The sequence below is a fragment of the Lemur catta genome, chromosome 14 (genome assembly GCF_020740605.2).
Source record: "Lemur catta isolate mLemCat1 chromosome 14, mLemCat1.pri, whole genome shotgun sequence".
Classification (NCBI taxonomy): Eukaryota; Metazoa; Chordata; class Mammalia; order Primates; family Lemuridae; genus Lemur; species Lemur catta.
This window is the reverse complement of record NC_059141.1, coordinates 5,692,264-5,716,809: the sequence shown is the minus strand read 5'-3', so window position 1 is coordinate 5,716,809 and position 24,546 is coordinate 5,692,264. Positions and strand designations below refer to the sequence as shown.

The following is a 24,546-nucleotide window of genomic DNA, read 5'->3' as shown; positions in this document are numbered from 1 at the left end:
GGGGTGACAGAGTGAGACTCTGTCATAAATAAATAAATAAATAATCCATTTGCAAGGCTGGGCATGTCACAGAGGAGAGCATACAAGAAACTCTGCAAATACAAACTTGAGTGAAGTACCCAAAAGTTGAACTAAAGGTAAATTCATGGGCCACGATATATTTCCTCTGGAAGCAACAGATTTCATTTTTTAGAATGAATGGCAGTGCCAAATGAGTACTGTAGCAACCAGAAATGGGGAAACCGAGGCCCAGGTCACCCAGCCCATCAGCAATGAAGGGAAAATCTGTCTCGACTCATCCCCAACACACCGTTCGAAATATGTCACAGTGGCGCAGGCCTCCCTGAAGGCCCACAACAGGACAGCGGCCCCTTCACACCTGACGGGAGTGAGTCCAGACCATGCGGGTGCAGTGGGCCTTGCTGCACACACTGCAGCTGTTACTCGGAGGAATCCAGGACAGGGAGAGAGAGAAGCCAAAGGCCAGATCAGCCTGTGTCCCACCGCACCCAGGCCTGTGAACCCATCCCAAGCACCCAGTGGTTTTCCTGGGCTGGCTCCTCAAAGAGCAAACGGCACTGCCTACAACCAGCAGCAGGGCTGGCTTACCTGTCTCGATTTAGGGGAAAAAAGGAACTGCAGAGTTCCTAAAGGGCATATAAATATTATCTTTTGATTCATGTGCATCAAGTAACTAACATGGGGGATGCTGAACTAACTTACACACACAGGTAATTACTCTGTTGCATCTCATTAGTTTTCTAAAGCACAACCTTTTAGCATGGATGTTCGTGAGAGAAGCAGTTCACAAGTGCTGTTATCACTCACACAATGAACATACGTATACACATACATATGCACGTTCATCATGCAACCCAAGTGTGCTTTCTGAAAGAATGACAGCTCCAAATTTTCAGGGTGAAATTAGATTCCCGGGACTCATAATTCCACAGTTCTAACTAAAGCATGCCAAAGCCACGTAGGCGTGCAGGGCTTCCTCCTAGAGAAACCGCACTGGCACGGCTTTACCTTGCTCAGGGCATCGAGCCCCTGCCCCATCTAACATTCCCAGAGACGAGTGCCAATAAACAAAACCTCGGAACTCAATAGTCCTTTATCTCAAGTGTTGTTGCTGCACATATTTCAGTCAAAGTGCACTGTGCAAAAACTCACAACACAGATGAACAAAACCTGCAAGGTGAAGGGGGCTCTTACTTCCGGATTTCCAAAACCAGTCCAACTACTGTGGTACAAAAGTTACTCCAAACATCACCCCACGGACAACTGCTGAGAAATGAGATAAAGTGGAGGCTGCAGAGATGCCCAGCTCCACCAACGCCAAACAAACCAGGGTCTTGTAACTCTCAGGTTTCCACGATGGGTTCTCTTACCAGCTGTTCTGGTCTAAGACTGGGTCAAAACTCTTTGGAGTCAATACATAGAAACAAACCAGTGATACATGCAGCAACTTGAATGACTCTCAAAGGGAATTAAGTTGAGTGAAAAAACCCAATCCCCAGAGGCTACATGCTGTATGATTCCATTTATATAACATTCTTAAATGACAAAATGATAAAGATGGAGAACAGATTAGTGGCTGCCAGGCTTAGAGACCAGGAAGGGGGCAGGACACTCCAACTCCAGAACTCTCTTTGAGCGAGCTGGTTCTTGGTAGCGAGTGAATCCCATATATAGCCACATGTATCAACTGTGTGTGACAGCAGGGGACTGTCCTGGCCACCTGACGTGGATGTGGCTGTAAGAGGGCAAGGCGGTGGCAGGGGTGTTCTTGGGGTGGTGCATGCAGGAACCTGCACGTGTAATGAACTGCATAGAACCAAACACACCCAAAGGAGCGTATGTACCGTTGGGGAACACTGAAGAGCATCCATGGATTGCACCAACACCAACTTCCTGGCTGCGTTACTGTTGCTATAGTTTCGCATGATGCTACCACTGGCAGAGACTCGGGAAAGGTTCATAGGATCTCCCTGTATTACTTGTCTTAAAACTGCATGAGACTCTACCATTACTTTAAAACAAGAAGTTTAATTTTAAAAAGAACACACAGGTTTCCCCTATTTTGGGCTTTTTGTTTGTGTGTATGTCTGTGTGTAGTTTGGCTCACGCTGACCAATAAGTGGGGCAATTCCTTCCTTTTTAAGGGATCACTTCTTACACGAAGGGTATATGAGGAGCCGGCTCTGCCGACACTACTTAGGAACTGAACTGGGGTTGGGGTCCTCCGGCTCCCAGGGGCCCAGGAGCACGTCCCGTCTCTTGAGGAGCCGTGGATCCAGTTCCTGAGCCCTGACCTTCTCCCACTGGAGCTGGCAGAGATGCTGGCACTTCCTTGCACGTGTCAGCAGGACTGACTGGCTTGTTCCCTCCCAGGTGCTGCCAGCTGCCCAGGGCTCCCCAGGCCACCCCCGACAGAGGGCGCCTGCCCTGGTGGAACAGCCCTGGAGGGGACAGAGAAAACCAGCCCCTGGGGTGGCTCTGTGCTGGGCAAGAGGGCCACTCTGGCAGGCAGTGACTCCAGCACTCGCTGACAGAGCCTGGCTAAACCGAAACTACAGGCAGCAGGCGGGAACAGGCCAAGACGGAGATCGTCCCCAGCTGACACACAGGGGTGTACGCTGGGCTGGCCGCCTTCCAACACCCAGCTCACTCAAAGAAAGTTCTGGAGCTGGAGTGTGCTAGCAGATCGCCAGGGTCAGGCCAGAGCCAGCGCTACGCCCTGCTTCTCCAGCAGCTGGGACCTTGCCGGTGCCCTGAACTCCACATGGGCCTTTTGTATCCACCGAAGGGTCTTTGTGGCATTCTGTGTCTGTCCCCCAGCTCCCCTGTCGCCTCCCTTTTAAGGAGAGCGGGCACACTCACTGCTCGCACTCCCAGTAGCTCCCTGCTGATTCAAAGAATCCAAAAGAAGAAAATTACAGGAGCATCTTTGCCGTTTCTGCCTTTATTATCTTCAGGGTTACGCTTTTTTTCCCCGGTTCATTCGACGGGAGTTTCTCCTTACTCCCTCTCAGCAACAGTAATGAAAGTACCGTCCTCTCACCAGAATGCACCACAAGGTACACGTGTGTGGATAAAAAAATTTCAATAGTACTATTTCTTTAGATTCTATAAACACTTAAATAGCCATTGACTCAAAGAGCTGAACCACTTTCAAATCACCACCATTGCTCAGTTTCAAAGCTGCTAAAAAATACAAAAAAAAAAAAAAAAAAAAAAAAAACCACCACAAAAAAACCCAGGGACTCTTCCACATGAATAAAAAAACCACATTCTACATAAATTAAATATATAATTTGATTAAACATGTTTATGTCTTTGTGGTGACATTTAAAATAGAAGTAATCATTTTCTTTTTTAAAAGAAAAACTCTTTCAATTATAATTTGAAGCTGTCAAACCAATCTTCTGCTATAGATCTTTTAAATGTCACATACCTTCAAAAGGGGATGGCAGTTTCCTTTTAAATATGCAGCTCCAAATAGTGCGATCTGAATCAAGAATGTATTAACATACACCGCTGGCATTTATCCCGATCAAGTGCAGCCCTTTGCCCCCTTCCTCCCGACAGGTTTGCCCAGGAGTGCAGCACTCAGGCCTGTGTCCCCCCAGCACAATTTCAGCTGCTGCTGGCTGTGACCACAGGGCTCCACACCAAGTCTCGCTCCCAACACCTTAAGGGTGCAGAAGCACCCTCTTAGGGTTCATCCAGTCTCCCTCCCAGATGGCTCGCCGAACTCCGTGTAACCCAATTTTGGCACAGCACCAACAGCCCAATTGTAAGATAGTGTTAATCAGATGCATAGAAAACTCCAAACTCATTCTCATAAGTCAATGACCTACATAGTCAATTGCTTATTCACCATCTCAGTAGCAAACACTGTGCTATATTTAAACACAGAGCATAGATATATCTTTCTTCTAAAACGCTTAGAGAGACAGATAAGCCTTACACTCCAGACCTCCTGTACGGCTCAACTTCAGGAAAACAAGCCTTGTCAACATCAAGTGTTTGGGAAACTGAAGGAAACAGTATGGTCTATTTCTCCATTGTTTCCAATTAGGAGGTACTAGGTGTTGTTTTTTTGTAAAAAGCAAACATGAGTAACATTCCCACTGGAACTTAAGCCAAGTAAAGCCTGGTGCTGCCTCCTTAGCACCCAGCAAATAGTAAGTGCTCAGGAAAAAAAAATAATAAACCAAGTGGCTTCAAGTCAGTGAGGCACGGGTAATAAGCATGTCACATACCAAGCGTCCAAAAATAAGTTGTCAAAGTTATCGGAGTAACAGGAATGCAAATTCTTCCTAATTGCTGTACCCTTGTACTAAGGACTGACATCAGAATAACCCTGGAACCAGATGACAGCGAGAGGAACAGACTTAAGATCTGTTCTAAGAAAGAGAAGCACAGCTCGGGGGCTGCCCACTGCTAACCACTTGGTATTCCACTCAAAGCTGAAGAAGCATAAGCAAGTCAGCCCCTCAGCCCCAACTAACCCTTGGGGGTGATCCTAGGAACGCCAAACCAAAGCAGATACCTTCTATCTGGGGAGGGGAAGCTGCACTCAGGGTGGGGCAGGCCAAGGGAGGGGCCAGGGCCCAGCCCTGCACAGCTCTGGGGAGCCACTCAACAGACTGCAGTGCAGGAGCGGCCTGGGAGGGGAAGGAGTTGGGAAACCTGGGCTGCACGTGCTTTCTTGCCTTGTTCAACTGTGTGACAACAGACCGGTCACTTAGCCTTTCAGATGAAGATACTATGTTCTCTATCTTAAGTTCTAATTCCACTTAAAAATAGGCAGTCATGGAACTTAACCACCAAAGCCAACTCTCAGAAGTTACTGGGGCTTAAAAGAAACCAAGAGTGTGGAAAAAGAAGTCATATAAAGGGAACCTCTCTCTTTAGGTTAAGGCAAATTCTCTTCCCTGGGTGACAAATTCTGCTCCCAGGGCAAGTATGGGAAGGACCTGGAAATACCATCCGTGAGGTGTGGCACATCTGAGGATGCAGACGGCAAAGGCAGAAAGCTGACAGATGAGCCGAAATACACGGCAGGGTCAGGCCCATTGATCAATGAAGGCATGTCCTTGTTCCTTCCCTGTTAATGCAAGATGCACGCCCACCTCCCCAGCCTCGGCCCTGCAGAAGCGATCCTCTCCTCTCCCAGGGGCCAACATTCCTTTATTTGACGTCGCTATCAAGATTTTTATTCTGCTCACTGCCTCATATATGCACACATGTACACATCTATATATATGCATTTATATATTTCCATACATACACATATGTGCATTTCCCACGTTGGACTTCTGATGGTCAAAGCCAACAGCCCTTTTTCAGCTGCCACGTCTTGCCGGCTGCACGAGACACACACCCTACTCTACTCAGTCCATTCCAGTACTGCACTACGAGCCAGGTACCACTGAGTGAGGAACGCTGGGAGACAATGAGACATAACCTTGTCCTCAGAAATTCAAACAGGAAACGGCCGAGTGCTGAGACACAGGCATGGAGGGAGGATGGACGGCAACTCTGCCCGAGTCCCTGTTCAGATCAACTCCTTCTGCCCGTTCCTCACTGCAACACCTGCCTTCTAGACGCTCCTACCACATGCTCCACCTGCCCCTCATGCTCAGCTCACCCACAACCCTGGTCAGCACCACCTCACCCCTTGCAGTCTCTGTCACCAACCAGAAGAAACCCAGTCCCTGCTCTGACTCCAAGTCTCTGTCACTGGAACCAAGCAGGTCTGTCCACCACCGCAGCTGAGGGGCCAGCGGGTCGTCCCGCTGCTGTCCCCGGGTGTTAGTTCCTGGGCAACCATCTGCTCTCAAACAGCTACAAAAAGCCCAGCCGAGATCAATTATTTTTTTATGAGAGAACGGACCTGCATGAGTTGACCCAGTCCTTAAGGAATTTTTAATTCTATCCCCAAATCGAATGCATCCCTAGAATGGTCCTTCACAGAATGGCTTCCCCTAAATTGTCCCTCAACATGCCATCCCCAAATCTCGTCTCCTCTTACAGCATCCTATTTTTTTATTTTGAGTCTTCAAAGTACTTTCTTGAAAGAGGTACGATATAAATAAGTAAACTGGAATCTACTTAACAGGACACTCTAGTAGCCCTATAAAACATGCCTCTGAAAGTAATGGCCCCAGAGACTTGGAAACGCTGGCGGCAGCTTCCTGGAGCCGGGCGGCTGGCACACGGCATGCTGGGTCCTCGGATGGCCCAGGTCACCGTGTGTCTGCTCTGGAGGCAGCTGTTTCGAATACCTACTCAGCCAAGTGTTCTCACACCCAAGCAAAGTAGAAATGCACACCCTACTGCGTGGTCATCAGCAGGCTCCAAAAATCACCTTCTGCCCCTCATGAATGCACAACAGCGGGCACAGATGCTAGAAAGAATCAGAAACACACCAGTAACCTAAGTCCACGCCCCTCACTCTTGACTTCTTTGTGTGGAGCTTCAGGAGTGTGGTGTTTTGGGAGGAGAGGCAGCATGGGAAGGGAGAGGCCTGGGGTGGCGGGGAGTCAATGACTGTTCTAAATATCCAGGGAAGCCCAAGACCCAGGCCCTTCCTAGCAAGGAGGGCGCGGCTACATCTACCAAGCAGGGGAGCTCTGCAGCCCACCCCCAGCAGAGCAAACAGTGCAGACACCTGCTCCCACCTCCCTAAGAGAAGGACCCCCACCCGCTCACACTCCCACCCCACCGCACCACCCAAGCAGAAAGCCAACATTCTGTTAAGTGGTTTAAAAAATAGCTCCGACTTCCATACGTGATCGGTATAAAATGTTATAACCACTTTGTAAGACTAAACATACACCTACTCCATGACCCAGCAATTCCATTTCTAGGAACTTACCCAAGAGACATGAAATCATATGTCCACAAAAAGACATGTACCAGAATAGTTCACAGCAGCTTTATTCAGAATAGCCAAAAGCTGGAAACAGCCCAAGTGCTCGCCAACAGGTGAACAGTCAGAAACTGCAGCAGGTTCGTTCAGCGGAATACTACTCGGAAGTAAAAAGGAACAAGTGGCTCATTTGGGCCAAAACATTTTTTAAAAATCTCAAAAACATTATGGGGAGTGAAAAACGCTTTGTATGAAAAGGTAAGTATGGTATAATTACACACATGTTATATTGTATATATACGTGCTATATATAACATATGTGCGTGTCTGTAGAATACAGTATAATCCGAAATTCTAGATAATCGTGTCAGTGGGGAGAAAAGCCAATGGTTTCCTGACGTGGTCAGGGAGGTGAGAGTGGGGACATCCCGCCAAGGGCTACAAGAGGACACTCCCGTGTGCTCCCGGTAGCGGCTTGGGGGTACACAGGTGCTGTAATTGTCAGAACTAATCAAACAGCACACTAAGATCGCGCATTTTGTTTTACCTCATAGGCTCCTTTTTCCAGTCATCCCCCCAACATTGTCCCCAAGTTTTACCTCCCACAACAGGTCGAGGTTCAGTAAAGAGATACAAGCCAGAGGACTCAGCCGTACAGGTCTGAAATGATGCCAAGTGGAAGACGGACGCGATGGGCAGAGAGCTGGAGGGAGCACGGTGTCACCTGCTGCACCCGGGTGGGGCGTGCTCCTTGTCCCTTAGGTCCACTTATCTGACTTTCAGAACAAGAGACTGAAAACAACAAAAGATACTCTAAAACCTCAGCTGGGGAACCTTTGACTCACATCAGTTCACAGGTGGCCTGTCTCTGGAACGAGGACCCCAGCAACACCTGCGAGGGCCAAGGACCTGGAGGCACAGAAATAACCACTAGGATCGTGTTAACGTAGGCTGATAAAACAGGAGGACCCTGCACAGGAAAAGGGCCCCTGTGGGAATAAAACCCCAGGACAATGACATCTGCAGCTTGCATGTTCCACAGGGCTTGGAGGCAGGGGAAAGAACCCCCAGAACAGCCCACAGGGTTTTGGATGCCCCTCCCCAAGCCTCTTCAGGGGCAGTGCAGCCTTTGGCCACAGACAGCTCCCAAAGAGCAAAATGCTTACCGCACGCCTATTTGGAAACACGCTGCTAAATGCCATGTGACTTTAACACAGCTGCTGTTAAGCGCGGCGTCCTATAAAAGTGGGACTTCTCAATCTGAAGTTGCATTCCCAGCACAAGTCACACACAGGCTGTACTTACAAGCCTCTCAACAGGCCCAAGAGGCTTTTAAAGTATTAAGTATAAAAAATACATGCACCTTCCCAGTTAAAATATAGTGCGTGGACAGTGAGAAAGGTCAATGCAGCATCCACTCCATTTTCATTACTGATGCTTCACACAGACAGCGGGGAAGCGACGATGAAAGCACATTTAGAGATTCGCCGCACTGTAAGGCCGGAGTAACAGAACTACAACCATTCACAGAATCCTAGATCTCTTTGATCCGGACGGGTCCCAGAAATTGCCAAGCATGGCCCCCTCATTTTAGAGGGAGGCAAACTGCAACCTGGGAGAATGAATGGCTTGCTGTTCAAACTGAAGGACGTTCCTGTCCCTCTAACCCACTTTATTTTAAATGCAACGTGTGTTAGCTCAGGCCCTGCAGAAACAGAGGCCAAGACCAGACTGGCTCTGCAAGAGACTTCCTGGGGAGCCAGAGGCAGATACAGGTCTGACCACAGAAGCAGATGAAGTCTGGTCTGCAGAGCTGGCAGGGAAGGAAGGAGTCTGGGTAGGAGGAATCTTAACCTGCCATCCCTGGCCCGCAGCAGCCTGTGGGAGCACAGACTGTCTGTGAAGGCGCGCTGGAAGATTCCGGGGGATTCCGAATGCAGCACCTGGGGCCACCAATCACATCCCCAGAAGTAGAAGATCAGAGAGGAGCATTTTCATGGTTACCACACCACGCCAGATCATTGCTGCTACAGTTTTACAATCCAAGGCTTGCTTCTAAATGTCTCCAAAGTCATCCAAATGACTTTCAGGACCACTTAGCTGAACCCAAAGTGTCATTTGGTAGCTGTGAACCCTCTCAAACAAGGGACAAAAGGAAAGGACAACAGAATGAACAGGACCCAATGAATAAATGGACATGAATGAAGACATGAAAGCCACAAGGCAGAGGCTGGTGAACGGAAGAAGGTGCCACCTTTTACCCAAGCAGAGTATGAGACCTGGCTGCAGAGGGGCGGGAACTGTTTGGGGCTAGTAAGTTAATCAACTACTCAAACTCACTCTATTAGCTATTCTAACACTGACTGCTTTAACAAAGCTAAAATTGTGTAAGGGCTCAATACAACTAAGTTAATTTCTGTATCACAAAAAGATCAGGCTAGTTTTCCTGATGGGTGTGCAACTCTGTTCCACAATGATTCAGGGACCCAGGACAGCCAGCACATAGGCATTCTCTGCTGATTTCCACATCCAGCTGACAGTCAGGAGAATAAAAACTGGTGGGCAAAGCACACTTGTTTCTTAATTACTTCTGCCAGGAAGTGACACACATTCCCACCCACGTTCCATTGGCAGGAGCTGTCATGGGGCCTCTGACAGTTGCTTGGGGTGGTGGCTGGGCAGCCACTCTAGCAGTAAGTCCCCACAAAGGGAAGGGAAGCCTGACCTTTGGTGGACGTCTGGTCACCTCCACCACACTCACCTTCCGTCTCCATCTTAGGCCAGGCTTATTTCAGCAGCAATCACAGCACCCTAGGTCTCTGAGCACCAGAATCCTGGGTTATGTGACCAATGAACCAAATCAGAAAAGAGAGCCCAGCAACTCTAGAAGTGCATCTGTTAAATTCACTGATCACAACTGGAATTTTACTGACCAATTAAAAAGTCGAGCAACTGTCCTTTTGTTGGAAAATGCCTGCCAAACCCTAAAACTTTAGTTTGCACAACACTTTCATGTCCATCAAGTCTAAGATACCATCAAACCTGAGACCAACATCATTTTATAAACCACTAAGAAGGAAAAAATGCTGTCCATTAAACTATGGCATGAGATCAATTTTATGACATTATGACACAACTTGATTCTTGAGATGTTAAAATGTTGAAAACCAACGAAACAGGGTGCTTTCAATGAAGTCTTCCAACAGGCTTGTGAGAAACACAGGAATCACCACTTCAGAGATACGGACAGACCTGGGGCTCCCAAGGTCGGGTGACCTGCCAGCAGTGGACAGCTGGTGAGGCACAGAGTTGGGAGAGACGGGGGTTTCCAACCAGCCTCTGACTCAGCAACTGGTAGAGGGGTCAGGATCTGCACAGCTGTCTCCCGGCCCATCCGAACACTCTCAAAGCCCAAGCCCACCTCCAATATTCTCACATCTGTACAGATTCTGATTCAAATGGCAAATCAAGCACCTTAGATATATACTATCCTTATAAACGCATTTGAATAAAAACCCCACTAAAATATGGGTTTTCATCTGCATAACACTTTCCCAACCAATTCCACGACATTCAAGTGAGAGCAGATTGATGTACTATCAAAAACAAGAATCCGATTTGGTAAACAGTTGCGTGCTATTTTCACATCATTCTAATGAATTTAGTTTCAATAAACACAAATCAAGCAAACATTCTAAAAATTTTAATGGTAGGGTGCAAAACGATGCTTAGAATGACAGCCCCAGAAAACGAACTCTTCAACAAGTGACAGATATCACAGGAAGAGAGAAATCCAAACAGATGACTCAGTTCAAAGGGTCTGCATATGGCCCATGCATCTATCTGAACTTGGCCCTGGACCTGCTTGCCATAGAAAGCTCTCTGACTGCGGGCAAAGCAGCAAGGAGAGCTCTGGACCTCTCAATCCTGCTCAAACTGCCAGGCACATTCTGACACCATGTGTCTGGTGCATGCATACAGCACATGAGGGAGCAGAGGATGACATGTAGATTTCTGTCAATCTCTTGCCCGGACCATCCATCTCAGCACGGTTTCGGCACCAAGTGCTGAATGCTGGCAAGTTGCTAGGGGTGACAGGAAGAGCTGAGGTGGGCCCAGACTTCTCCAGGGTCCCCTAATCTGTGTTTCAATCCCTTCATCACTCTGAAAGTGGTACCACCCAAGTTAAAAATCTCAAAGAATTTAACAAAGTAGGAGTAAACCCAAGCGTGCAATGATCAAGCCAGATACTCCAAACCTGGGGAAAGGGACACGCATTCATGCCCCAGTAGGGTACAGGAATGTGGGCAGGGCCTCCTCTTCCAAGAGGTTATTTTATCTGAGCCCTTTGTTTTCTCCATCTGAAAACAGAGACCTTTGGAACGTGTAATTAGAACACATTTAAACATAACTGTAAACCATAAATCACTATGAAAAAACTGAACTGGTCTTTTGAAATGACAGTGTTGCCTTGGAAATAACAGACCAACATGAACAAATTTAATCTGGGTTGTTTTTTGTAATAATCCCGAAGCCTAATAACTTTTCTAAAACAGAAGTAGACCATCTCTGCTCTACGCTGTGAGCTCTTGGGGACAGCAAGTGCCTCATTCCTACTGAGCCCCATGTGTGGGAATCGGCAAACGAGTACCTGAGTCCCCTGCGTCTGGCAGGCACCTTCCTGGCCTTTGGCTCCAAGACTGGAGCAGTTTTTGCATGACTGATGAAGTTTGCTTCTAAAAAGAAATGCACATACGGGCATTTAAGACTTCACAGGTGATATTAAGAAACAAAAAACTACAGTTCATATTTGAAAAGCACATGATCAGAAGGAACAAATGCAAACATTCAAAAGACGCATCCTGGAGTCTCAGCTATTTCTTGGGCTAAGGATGCAGAAATTAAGGCGTGCCAGTGACCACATTTAAATGGCCTTTAACAAATCCATTACCAACAGCCACCTCCCCATCAAGTAATTCTGTTTTCATTCCCAACTCACAGGTGGAGAGACTGAGGCTGAGGGCCTCATTCCAAAGTCCACAGCCAGAAATGCAGACTAAAACCTGGGCCAACTCCAGCGCACCCACAAGTCCACCTACCACCTGTTCAGCACAGTCAACGTGGCAGGAGCAAAGCTTCCTGGTGGGGAACTTGGGACCCTCTGCTTCCTGCCCTCCTTTTACCCAGGGGGCAGAGGGGCCCTCACAGCACAGTTCTAGTTCTGAATCCCAGGCAGGGGCCATAATCCTACTGGTCCCATTAACTGCTGGAGACTCCTCTATGAGGGAAGAGAGTCCCGCCAGGCAGGACCGACCAAAGCCCACAAAGGCTGGGGAACCACGCCAGTAAGCCCACCCTCTCTTGCTACCCCGCCACAGCTGCCCCAGGCGCCCAGATGGGGAGGAGGAGAAGCACCCAGCGGTCTGGGTGCCACCTCTGCAGGTGCTCAAGGAAGGGAACCTGTCACTAGGACCAGAGGAGTGGGGCTGGGGCTTCCTCCAGACTTTCCCCTCCTTCCCCTTCCCAAACTGGAAACCAAGTGGGCCACAGCTCTCCCCCCTCTACCAAGCCCTCAGTCCAGCCTGCCAGTCACCTCCCCTGAGCTCTCGACCTTAATAAACCCCAAGTTCGTCCCAACAGCCAAATCACTCAGGATCTTATCTGACCTTCAGAACCTCAAACCCTTCCCCATCCATAAGCAGCAGCCAGACAGCAGCACACACCCACTATGCCCAGCTAGAGGGGAGCCTTCTCTGGGTCCAGGCATCACTGCTAAGTGTTTACTTCCTCCCACCTAGGAACACCCCTGGGGAGAAACCAAGCTCCCAATGCCCCCAACCCACCTGCCACAAAAGCCCAACCACTCATAAACAAGGCAACTTCCAGCAACGCCTCCAGGGCTTCCTTTCTTCCCCTGAGTGCCTGCGGTGCCCTTTCCCCTCCTATCCATAAAGCATCCCCCGGCCCCCACACTGTTTGTGGGCCAAGGGTTCCCACCCCAGGGCAAGCTCTCAGACTCCTTGCAGACACTGTGGAAAACAGGATTCTTTTCCTATAAAAGTGCACGTCTGATCCTCCCCACCCATCCCCCTGGACCCAGTGTGGTTTCTGGGGCTGAGGCCCCCACCCAGGCAGGGAGCCCCAGGAGGTGCTCAGGCCTGAGCCCAGCCCTCCAGCTTTGCTTCCTGGGCAACAGCTGCTCCAAGCTGCACACTGGCCAAGGCAGGAAGACTCTGGGGCTCCCAGCTCTCCTTCTCTTATGGGCAGGAGCCCTGAACTGGATGGGACCCAGCAGCACCCCCCCTCCCCAATCACAGAAGCCCTTGGTCCTACAAAGCCAAATCCACTTAATATTTCTGACGAAATCAAACAGCCCTGAAACCTGACCCTCACCTGTTGATGGGAGGCTCCTCAGTGTGCAAACTCTGGGCGACCTCACCACGCCGCCCAGGTGCTGCTCTCCCACCTGGCCCTGCAGCGGGGGCACTTCTGTCCTGTCAGGTGCGTGTCTGAGGCGCTGGGTCTCCCAGGGCAGCCTCCTGTCCTCTGCCCTGGCTCCTGCTCCCAGACTGTGGGGTGGGGAAGTCAGGGCTTGCCCGATTCTCTGGGCCTTCTCTGGGCCGTGGCTTCCGGCCCACGGGTGGGAGGGGCAAGCAGCCTCAGCTGAGGGGTGCCAGCTGGTTGTTCCCCACCCGGCTGTCCATCAGAATCACCTGGGAGCTTTGAAATCACTGAAGGCCCCACCGCAGACCGCTGACCCGACCTGGGGCTAGGCCGGGACCTTTTCCCAAAGCTCCCCAGGTCCAGACAGGAATGAGAAGGACGGGGCTGGAGGGACCCAGGTGGGCCCGTCCCCTCCAGCTCACAACTCAGTCCACCTCCCTCTAGAGGTGTTCCCAGGCCCCCCAGGGTGTGGTGGGACCTCCAGGGCCCCATGCCCCTGCACTGCCTGGCTCACTCAAGTTCATTTGCTTGCCCACTGCCCTCTGGCTGCGTGGCCAGCTCCTTGCAGTCTGGACGAGGTCACGCATGTTCAAGTCACCCCACTGCCTGGCCCAGCTGTTCTGCCACGCCCCGCCCCCATGGCCTGTTAGCCCTGAGTTGAGGAAAGGTCCACCTCTTTAGCAAGCCTATCAGCCCCGACAAGGCAAGAAGTTGGCAAGCAAGAAAACGAACCCCACGGAGCCCGTTCTTGCAGGAATTATGCCCTCAGCACCTTCCAAGTCTCCCCTACTTAGGTCTCATTTGCTCCTAGAACCAATCCCTGCAGAGAACGCAACTCACTTAATCCTCAGCATGCACGACAAGAACCATCCAAAACACTATTAATCCCCCCAAAATAGCTTTGCCAGTCAAGGGACATCTAGGGGCAGATGTATAAAACACATTCTCCCCAGATGGTAAGAGGGTGTTTCCCTGAAGGCACGGCCCATGGCCTTGCAAGAGCCAGGAGCTGCCCTGGCCTCGGGGCTGGCAGAGCTCAGCTAGGAGACAGGTCACCACACTCACCCCATCCGAACCTTTAGTATTGAACTCGCCGCCAGGAAACAAGATGTCCATTATTATAAGGTCTCATATTCCTGCTTATTCTTTACCTAAAAATCAAATTCCCCGCCTGGATATTCACACACCTATGTCACAGAGATCACAATTCACCGAGATATCGAAAGCACCAACAACTTCAGAGAAGGAATTTAAAAAAAGATAAAGGGACAAACAAAGAAATCACAAAGTAGAAAGGATGCAGGGGAACAAGTTAATTTGATAGAATGGGTATTGTCTTTTACACAAGGCCAGTCCCTTCTGGGTACAGTGGCTGTGACCAAACCCAGAGCAGAGTTTCAGGAACCCCTCAGCCTCGTTTCCGGAGGGGCCTGTGAATCCCTGGTGACTACTGTGGGCTGGTTCCTCAACCTCCCAGGACTTCTGTCCCCACTGTCTTTGTCAATCCTGCCAGGGCTGCAGCCGGCTCCCTTCAAGGATGGTGACCTGCACACTCAACATCAAAGGGTCAGACTTTATCTTTTAAATGCACAATGTGCTCGAGCCAAAAACAAAACAAAAACCTTTCCAAGATGCTTTCCAAATTCCTAAAACACACTGGGCTGGAAAAATGGAGCCCCATTTCCTCTTATTTTTAATTTTACGTTGGCTGTGTTTATAATAAAATAGAATAACTTATTTATTTGCTTACCTTACTTGGAAAGACAATAAATTGGAAAGGCTTCATAAATCTCACAAGGAATTCCTTTAAACAAGGACTGTCAGCAAAAATCCATAAATAACCTTCTGCTAGCCTCTAGCAATCACCTCCACCACATTCTTGTTCCTTCCTGCTTTTGTACTAATCTTCTAGCAAACAAATCAAATCAAGCACCGAAAATGTTTTTATTCTTATCGAGGTAAGGCTCAGAAAACATCCGGAGTCCACCAGGGCTGCTGGCTCACGTGGCCTCTGAGAAGATTCAGATGCAGAGGACACCCCAGGGGGCCGTGTAAGGGATACCTCTGCACCCCCAAAACCAGCATGCTACTCGAAATAAAAAAAAACACACGTTGGCTATTGGCTTCAAAAATAGAGCCTGGGCAAAAAAAAAAAAAAAAAGAAAGAGCCAGACACGCTCTTAAAAATAACCACACCATTAATTTCATCTGGAGCAAACTACCCTCAAAGCCCTGGGCAAACACCTTCGGGATAGCTCCTCCTCCTACCTGGGGGCTAGGCTGGTGTCAATGCCAGAGCCTCTGTTCACCTCAATCCTTTATGATCTCAGTGTTGCTGGAGCTTTTGGTCAAGTTCACTCCACTCGTGCTCGAACTGACCAGGTCAAAGGACAAAGCTCGGCACTTTGAGAGCACCCCATGTAGACCCAGGCCCCCAGCAGCAGGTCCTTTCCCTACCATAGTAACACCTGAAAAGCAACTGCTGGAAACTGTTTGAAACACTGTGTTTTACTAGAAATGCATCATTTGATGGGGATGATGAAAATGAACTTCGGCAGACTGGAAACAGAAGATGGACAGTCTCAAACTGAGGTTTCAAGGACTGTGCTAAAAATAAGTTGAAACAAGAGGCAGAGGGAGGCTTGTGGATAATCAAACTTGCAAGACTGGAAAGAGCCGGCTGTAATCAATTTACATATCAGGAAAGGATAATTACCATAACCAAAGGGAAAATTTCTCCAAACCAAAAGGTTAAAAAAAAAAAAAAATTCAGACCAGCAAACCACGACCCAAATGTAAAACAAAAATGTAAGTTTTCCAGCCAGGACCAGGCTGGAATTGCCTGAATTGCCCGTCGGCTTCCAGAGCCTTGTAACTTCACCCTGCAACCCTGATTCTTGGGTGCGAGACGCCAACTTAAGAAATCCTGACGTACCGGTGCCGGCCACCTCTCCACGCAGCTGATTCGCTGTGCAATGGAAACAGCTTCTGATTTGAGTCCCACTGAGGTTCTCCTACAGCAGCTGTCACCCCAGAGCTGTGCGTCCCTGGGCAAGTAACTGGGCTTCCCGGGCCTGCGCCACATGGTGCCCCCAACCTGGGAGAGGCCCGTTAGCCACTGCTACTGTGGAGCCACAAACGCACTTCCGTATTCTCCCTTGCTTGGCACATTCCTGGCATTCAAATAGGAGGACTATCGTTATTATTCTGCCAAATTAATGTACTTCTAGCGTTCCTGAATGAAGGCAGAGGCATTTCTTAAGTGGCTCCCTTTCCAACAGTGATTTCATAATGTACACACCGAGACTTTTCGTTGTTTTTCTCGAGTATGGACACATGATAGCAAGCTACTCACCTCACCAGAACAAGCACAGCTGGGGGGTTGTCAACTCACTTCCAAGAAGTCAGCTGGAATTTTAGGATCCACCCAGGGGAAGCAACTGCCGCACCCAAAGTGTGGAGGTGGGGGTGGAACCCAAGGAGGGTACTGGGAAGGCTCCCCGCTGTCCGGGACGCCACCAGGCCCTGCGATGGCTGGAACCCTCCACCCACCCCCCCACCCCCCCGCCCTGCGCCTCTGCACTGTGCTCACAGCTGCACAGCACACAGAGAAGGGGCTGCAGCTGACCTTCTGACCGCGTGTAAAGGTCCAGATTGCTCTCATTGTTGCGGAGGGAAGTACTTAATATGCTTACAGATGCCTTTCAAGACACTAAAGCACTTTCCTCCCTTATATATATTTTTTAAACAGCTTTATGGAGGCACAGTTGATATACAAAGACTGCGCACAGCTGATGTACACAGGTTAGGATGTACGTATGCACACACTCACGAAACCATCACCACAATCAAGATAATAAACACATCCATCGCCTCCGAAAGTTTCTTCCTGCTTTCCCTTACATTTAAATAAAATCCAGCATTCGGTTTTTCCCATAATAAATTCCAGCACACAGGCACTTTTTGGCTCGCTGAGGATGGCAGTGGGAACTAAGGTCGCGGTGGTAACTTTGCTGGCTGAGCCCCAGAACCTTACACGGCCACGGAAATGCTCACCCCAAGAACTGCCTGAAAGCAGAATGGCGGCCACACGCATTTGTGGCTTCTGCTCAGGGTCCAGCACACCACTTCCATCACCCTTGCCCCACGGCCCCTGAACCCAAGGACACTCTAAGGTGCCCACCTTGCAGCTACTAACCACAAGTCTGCTCACACCGGGAAGCCCCCCAAAATCCGGTAAGCTCTGTCCCGTAGTCTGTGTGTCCACCACACGCGCTGCCGGCAGTTCAGACCACCCCACAGAAGCCAAGGATGCTCAGACATTCATCTCAGGCCGGGAAGCAAGGTCACGTTTAGTCTGGGCTCCCAGACTTCAAAAGGCTTTCTGGTACAGCAAACGCACACACGCAAGATGGGCCGTGAGCACCGGGCGCCAGTCAGGGCCGGCCAATCAACGTGATTAAGGCTTCCACCTGCAGCAGGCGCCTGATAAGATGGGGGACAAATAATGAGCACGGAAAGGACGTTTCTGGAAACAGCCAGAACATTAATAAATGCAGTGATCCCCAGTTAACAACTGAAAAGATTCCAAGACTCATTTCACAAAGTTTCCCCCAACTGAACGGAAATAAGAGAATATTAAAAACTGAAGAAAGTGAGTCAACTGCAGCTTAAAACCCAGAGTGCAACTGCGACTACTTGCGAGCACCTCCTCTGGGCCAAAAGCATCTGGCACCTCCCCATTAGCCACCTCCCCTGTGGCAGAGGAACGAGGGTCCCGCTTTACACCCCCAGGACTCTGACCCCGGGGTGGGGCGCTTACCTCTGGTGCTGCACTGTGCCTGGCCTTCCCCACCAGAAAAGCTCTCTGGTTCCCCTGGGCCGTCTACAAACCACCCTCCTTGACCACAAAACAGTGGCTGGCCTGGCTGGCCTCTACCTTCCGGAAAACAAGCGGAGACCAAAGGGCCCCCAACCAACCCAGGCCGCCCAGGGTCACAAGAACACAGGACAGAGTATGGCAGCACACCGCCTGGCTCTCTCCAAAGCCACTTCCCTATGCAGAAAGGAGGAAGCTGCCAGGGGCCTGGTGGTCACTCACAGTCCCACTGGACCTGAAGCCAGCGGCTGTGGCAGAGGAAGAGGCACCTGTTCTCGGGCACCTTCCAAGAGGGGCTGGCGGGACACTGTGTGGAGAGGCAGCTGCTGTGTGTGTGTGTGTGTGTGTGTGTGTGTGTGTGTGTGTGTGTCCCTGGGGAGTCCAGGGAGAATGGCCTTAGATGCACCAAGGCCCGAAAGTGTGAGCCCAGAACTGCCTGCTCTCGGGGTGGGGCTTTATGAAGGAGTCCGGGAGGTTAATGAGGCAGACAAGACTTAGACTGCAGGGACTGGCTTTTGGTCCAACCTGTCCAGCACGAGCTAAGGTCCTTAAGTCTCAGGTATTCCTGGGATGGCATGGGGCGGGGTTGGGGGGGTCACCCAGATAAGTCCACCTGCTGTGTGACCAGAGCACCCCATGGTCCACATGCAATCCTTGGGTATCACAAATGTCCAGAAATTCCTGGCCACTCACGAGAACATCTACCGATCACAAACCACCCAGGCCAGCTTTCCTACCATCAAAAGTGTGGCCAGAGGCTGGGAGTGGGGATGGGGCACAGGGGAATTTCCTTCTGCAACCATGTGGTTACACCTTGATCTTCAAATCTTGCAGAACCACATGCTAAAAGGGTGTTTTACTGTATATAAATTGTATCTACAGAAAAATTTTAAAACTTGATGCCCCCTCAAAAACCAATAAAAGTAAAAAATAGCTTTCCCTATGCAGTGAACTGTGAAATCCCACTGCAGCCCCCAGGCCTTTCCAACTGGAGGGCGGGGAGCCTGCACACACCCATCCCACCGGGCAACACCCAGAAGCGCTCCCAGCAGGAAGGATTCTGTTAAACACACATTACAGGCTCCTAAACGCGGTTACACTTCAAACGATTTTGTCAGGGAAAATCATTTGTTACTTCAGGTAGTTTAGTGGCCAGGAAATAGAGGTTAATCCTCTTCAAGTACCTTTCCATCGTGGCTCTTACCTTGGGGTCCCACCTATCACGGTTAGCCTGTCACACCCCCTCAGTCTCCCTGCAAACCCCAGGCCCCCTCTGGCACCAAGGGAGGAACAGAACAGGCTCCTGCAGGCACAGCCGCAGTGACACGGAGTCTACGCTTGCGTAGGGCTGCCACTGTCATCCTCGCACAACCTCGGCCTTTTCAGAATCCAACTCGATTCACTTCAGAGGGAAAGTCTGGGGCGTGCACAGGGCAAGCTGGCAGCCCCTCCGAGCTGCCCCCGGCCCCCAGGCCACACCCTGCCAAATAGGTCTTGTCTGCTGGCCTAGAGACGGCCCTGATCCACAGAAACCAGGGACCCACGCGTTGGGCAAAGCGGACCGAGAAGCCCACAAGTTAACGGCAGAGCCAGGACAAGACGCCCAGCTTTCCCCTGCCGGCCCCCATTCCCTGTAGATGACCTATGTGGGCACAGAGAGCAGAAGTGATGCTGACAAAATAGCCCTCGGCCCTACCCTCGGTGGCAGGAGGCAGCAGGGCACAGCAGGATGGTGCCCAGGGTTTCCAGAGTGAGACAGAACCACCGGCTTCAAGGAGATGAGGTGGGTGTGAAAAATGACTTACCATGTACCCCTGAGCACTGGAGCAGACCCCCGTGTCACACTCCCTGACTCTTGGGGTCCTCATCTGCAAGACAGGAGACAGCCTCGAGACGTCCAGCACAGTGCCTGGCACGCAGCAGCTCCCTCCAGAAGAGTTTACTGCCAGTCTCCAGTAAGGACATCAAGGCCCCTGCCCAAGCCCAAACATGTGCACCAAGGCCTGCCAGGCTTGGGGACTCTGCAACCCTGAGCCTGGGTGATTGAGGCCATTCAATCGTAGTTCTAGGGACAACTAGGCAGGGCAACCCACCCAGAACACCCCCACCTACCGCCCCCTGGCCTCCCTGATCCCATGGGCTCTCCCTTGAGTGCTGTGCCCTGAGGGGCAGGGGCTGCCCACCCCTGGGATTCCAGATGACCTTTGGTTGATGGCCCCAAATCTGAGCCTCCAGCCCAGACCCACAAATTCCAGCTGTCTGTAGGACAACACCTACAACACAAGGCGTCCAAGACCAAACTCTGCTTCTCCTATCCCACCCAAACCTCAGCAAACGCAGCCACCACCACCCAGCTGACCACCCTGTCCAGACCCTGGGGGCCTCCTGCGTGCCACCTTCTCCCCAGACACCCACCCCCCAGCCAGTCTGCACCCCAAACTGGCAGCTCCTCCACCTTCGCTTCACCTCCCTGGTTGATGCCACCCAGGCACCAGGTGTGGAGACAGCAACCTTCTCTCTGCAGCCCACCACTGCCCTCCCTCTGGCCCTCCGCACCTCCACAGCACTGCAGAGACTCATTACTTCTCCAATTCTTGCAACGGGTCACCCTCCCCGACTCCTCAGCCTGGGAATGACCCACCCCCCACCCATGCACCTATCCCAGCACTCAAACAGCGACTACTGCTTTGCTGAACTTCAGAGTACACCCTCCTTGGTCCTCCCCGACACACAGTAGGGGCTGTCTGAAGTGTACCTTCAGTCAACAGGTATAATAATTTTCAGAGGCACATTCACTTCACGCTCACTGCATTAATTCCTGGCAAATCAATCCAAATCAAGTTACCTTATCATATCACGTAACATGTTTAAACCCTATGCCTAAAATATCGTACATCTATTTTTATTTGATTCACTATATTACAAAGCTTTGCTAAGTCTCTTAAAGGTAGTTTTCCCAGTAATGCATAAGTGCTTAATTGGGAAGTGTACAAAACATAATTGCATTGCCTAACACTACAATATTGCTTATGGGAATATCTCCGTTCAACACATTTTGCTTTATTTTGTATTTAATCTCTATTAAGATGTCTATATGAAAATAGATAGGTATGCTAGTCTTCATAAACACCATAAATCATAAATTCATTTCTTTGCTAACCCAAGTCCAAAAGCAGCCCAAAAGAAACTATGAGGGCCCCAAGCCTACCACTTCTCACATTCAAACAGACAAGCTCGTTGCTGTGGAGGCCTTAACACCTGGCCCCACCACACCCAGTCCTGGGCCAGTTGGCCAAGCTCAACTTCAGGTCATAACTTCTCTAACAGTGAATGGCTCTGCGTGCAACTCCAGAGCACACCAACCTCCCTGGGAAAGCAGTTACTCAAACCAAGAGGAGCAAAACCCTTTCTGCCTAAGACCCCAATTACAAATCTTGTATCCAGGGGCCAATGGAGGCCCCTTAGATCATTTCTTCGGACACCCACGGATACCCTTTCAAGTTCAACCCTCAATACAGGGGACTCCCACAAAAGGCTCCAGACTCTTACAACTGGATTCTCCCTGGCCCCTTACTAGCCTTCAAATTTGTACAAACCCACTCATCCCTAGAATCAGGTTATCTGAACATTCTCCAGACAGCTTGGAATTGGTGGAGAAGAAGCAGTTCGGATCTTGTTCCATCATTAATAAACTGTGAGCCCAGCCACATGGCTTGCCGATTCCTGAAGTGGGAAATAATCACACTGCCTCACTGTCTCACAACAGGGTTGTTACTAAAAATAAAATAAGCCAGTGTATGACAAAGTGTTTCTACAAACAGAAAAAAGGTAAATTATCAGCCTTGCTGAAATCTACTAATTAATAATAAATTCACTCATCAAGACGAAAAGGCTTTGCTGCAAAATGGGTCCACCTCCATTTCTAAAATGGAAAGTATTGCCCCCAAATCTGTTTCAGAATATTTTGCTTCAGGAAGAAGCGGGCTACAGGCACAAGTGAGGGCCTCGGCCGAGCTCCTGAAGGGAGGGAGAGGTGCCATCCCAGATCCACCTGATGCTCACACGGGCCAACGTTAGAGACATCGACTCCGTGGCATCCATCTTTGACTTGTGCATAGAGGTTTCCAAAGCATGCTTCACTGAGTGGTTCATATTTTACTAAAATATAATTTGTAAAACCAATTTCCTTTCTACAGGGATGCTCTGACAGTCTGCCCAGCCTCGTCTCAGTACATGCTGCTGACTGGTCAAGAGTTAAACGTCAAGTACATCCAAATACAGAACCAGCTCCCTTCTTAACAGACACGGGATCCCAGGCATGCCTGGTGACGCTGCAGGGTGGAGAATCCTCCTAAACCAAAGAATGAGGCTGAGTAGGGCAGAAATCTGTATTTCAATTTTCAAATTATTTCATTCAATTTAGGGGGTTATTCAAGTTATATAAAATCTTCTTTCAACCATTTTTCATGCCAAATGTTCAATAACTAGACTCAAGTGTGTGGGTGTATGTTGGGGGAGTGGTTTGTTTTTAAAGAAAGACAGTCTGTGTGCTGTTGGCAGGTTCTGGGCTGGCTGCGTTCACCACCACCTGGAAGAACTGTCTAAAAATACAGATGTTAGAGCTTCCCCATTGGGACCCTGGGTGGGGCCCCAGGAGACAGACTCCTGGCCAGGGGTGCCCTGGGGATCCCCCCTGCTCCTGAGGCCATGCTCTTGAACCCTCTGGGCACCAGGTCCTCCCTGAGGACTGTGTGAGTCACTGAAGTGAAAACCACCAAGCCCACTGCCAACTTCTTGCCACTAAACACATCTGTCTTCCCCTGGAGTGGGGTGGGGCAGGGTAGGACCAGGGGCCAGTGAGGGGACATCAGCACTTATCTGTTCCCTCCTGACAAAAGAGGGCACATGCTCCTGTCCATGCTCCTGGGAGGCCCGTAAATCCAACTTTCTGTCTAAGAACTCTACTCCATGCCAGCCTGCGGTTCTAGACGATGCAGCCTGAACACTGAACTGGAACATCAAGTGCAGCTTAAAGGGGCAGAGGCGAGAGGATTTGTCACTCTCAATTACATTCACAACACCACAGCTACTGGGGGTTGCCACTGCTCCTACCATCACCACCACCACCACTGGTAATAATAATAACGATAAAAAACAGCTAACGTGAGCACTTCCCATATGTATCAGCAACTTACTCACTGTGCACACTCCCTAGGATTTGCAAATGTGGAAATATGACATTCTGACCCCTGACCTCCCGAGATGCCCCTGCATTTCAACCGGCAGCTTCCCAAGGGCATTTTCAAGGACGATCTTGCTTTCCAAGTGATTTTTTTCAGGGCATGAAGTAGCCCAAAGAAACTGCTGCTCTGTGAAATGACCGGCCTGCCCTAAAGACGATCAACGGTCTGTTTAACAGACACCGTCCTAAACACAACGGCCCCCCAGACCCCACCTGCCATTTCACTCACATGACCCCACAACTCCCACCCAAAGCCAGACTCGAAGCACAGAGCTACAATACCGCCCCGGTGAAGAAAAGAAGCTCATTCTAATATTTGAATCAGAAAACATTTTGTGATGGTGCGCGCACATCCACACTGTGCCTGGCCCATGCTGGGTGCTCAGGCAACATCTGTGAGTGAACGAATATCCTGAGAAGATGACTAATCACCACCTCATTTCCAGGGTGGGGGGTGGGGGGGGAGGTCAGGAACAAGCTCAAACACCCACGGCAAATCTGCCACCCAGCTGGGCCTGGTCCAGTTACCAAAGCTGCCACTGACCAAGCACCCACCACGTGCCGGGAAGATGAACCAAACACGACTCCACAAAGCAAATCGACTGCCCTGACCACGACCTGCAAACCCTCCCTACTGCTCAGGCACCTAGAAGGATGAAGGCAGCTACAAAGACAAATGCATGGAGAGAGGGGCAGACCAAGAGTCCCTCTTCCTAAACAAAGATGCCCCTAGGAATGTGGCCAGTGTCGTGCTCACCTTCACTGTGGTTCATCTTCTCTGTAAAGTCGGCATTGAGCTCTCAGCCGTGGAGAATTAAAACCTGAGTGACATGGCCAGGGGCGTGGCTCACGCCTGTAATCCCAGCACTTTGGGAGGCTGATGCAGGAGGATCCCTTGAGGTCAGGAGTTCAAGACCACCCTGGGCAACATAGGGAGACTTTGTCTCTACAAAAAATTAAAAAAAAAAAAAAAAAAAATTAGCAGGGCCTAGTGGCACGCACCTGTAGTCCCAGCTACTTGGGAGAGTTTGAAGCAGGTGAATCACTTGAGGCTAGGAGTTGGAGGCTGCAGTGAGCTACTATTGTGCCACTGTACTC

At 50.1% G+C, this 24,546-nt stretch overlaps 1 protein-coding gene across 5 annotated transcripts in view; it reads right to left on the bottom strand.

Moving 5' to 3' along the window:
- Nucleotides 1-24,546, bottom strand: part of CTBP2 (C-terminal binding protein 2) — a 147,663-nt gene that overhangs the window by 109,345 nt on the left and 13,772 nt on the right. For 2 of the 5 annotated variants that reach the window (XM_045568004.1, XM_045568006.1), the window contains exon 1: nt 24,206-24,365. The exons of the other annotated variants lie outside the window; for them this stretch is intronic. The gene's annotated coding sequence lies outside the window, so the exon portion shown is untranslated. Of the gene's footprint in view, nt 1-24,205; nt 24,366-24,546 lie in introns of those variants that run through there. 5 annotated transcript variants of the gene reach the window in all.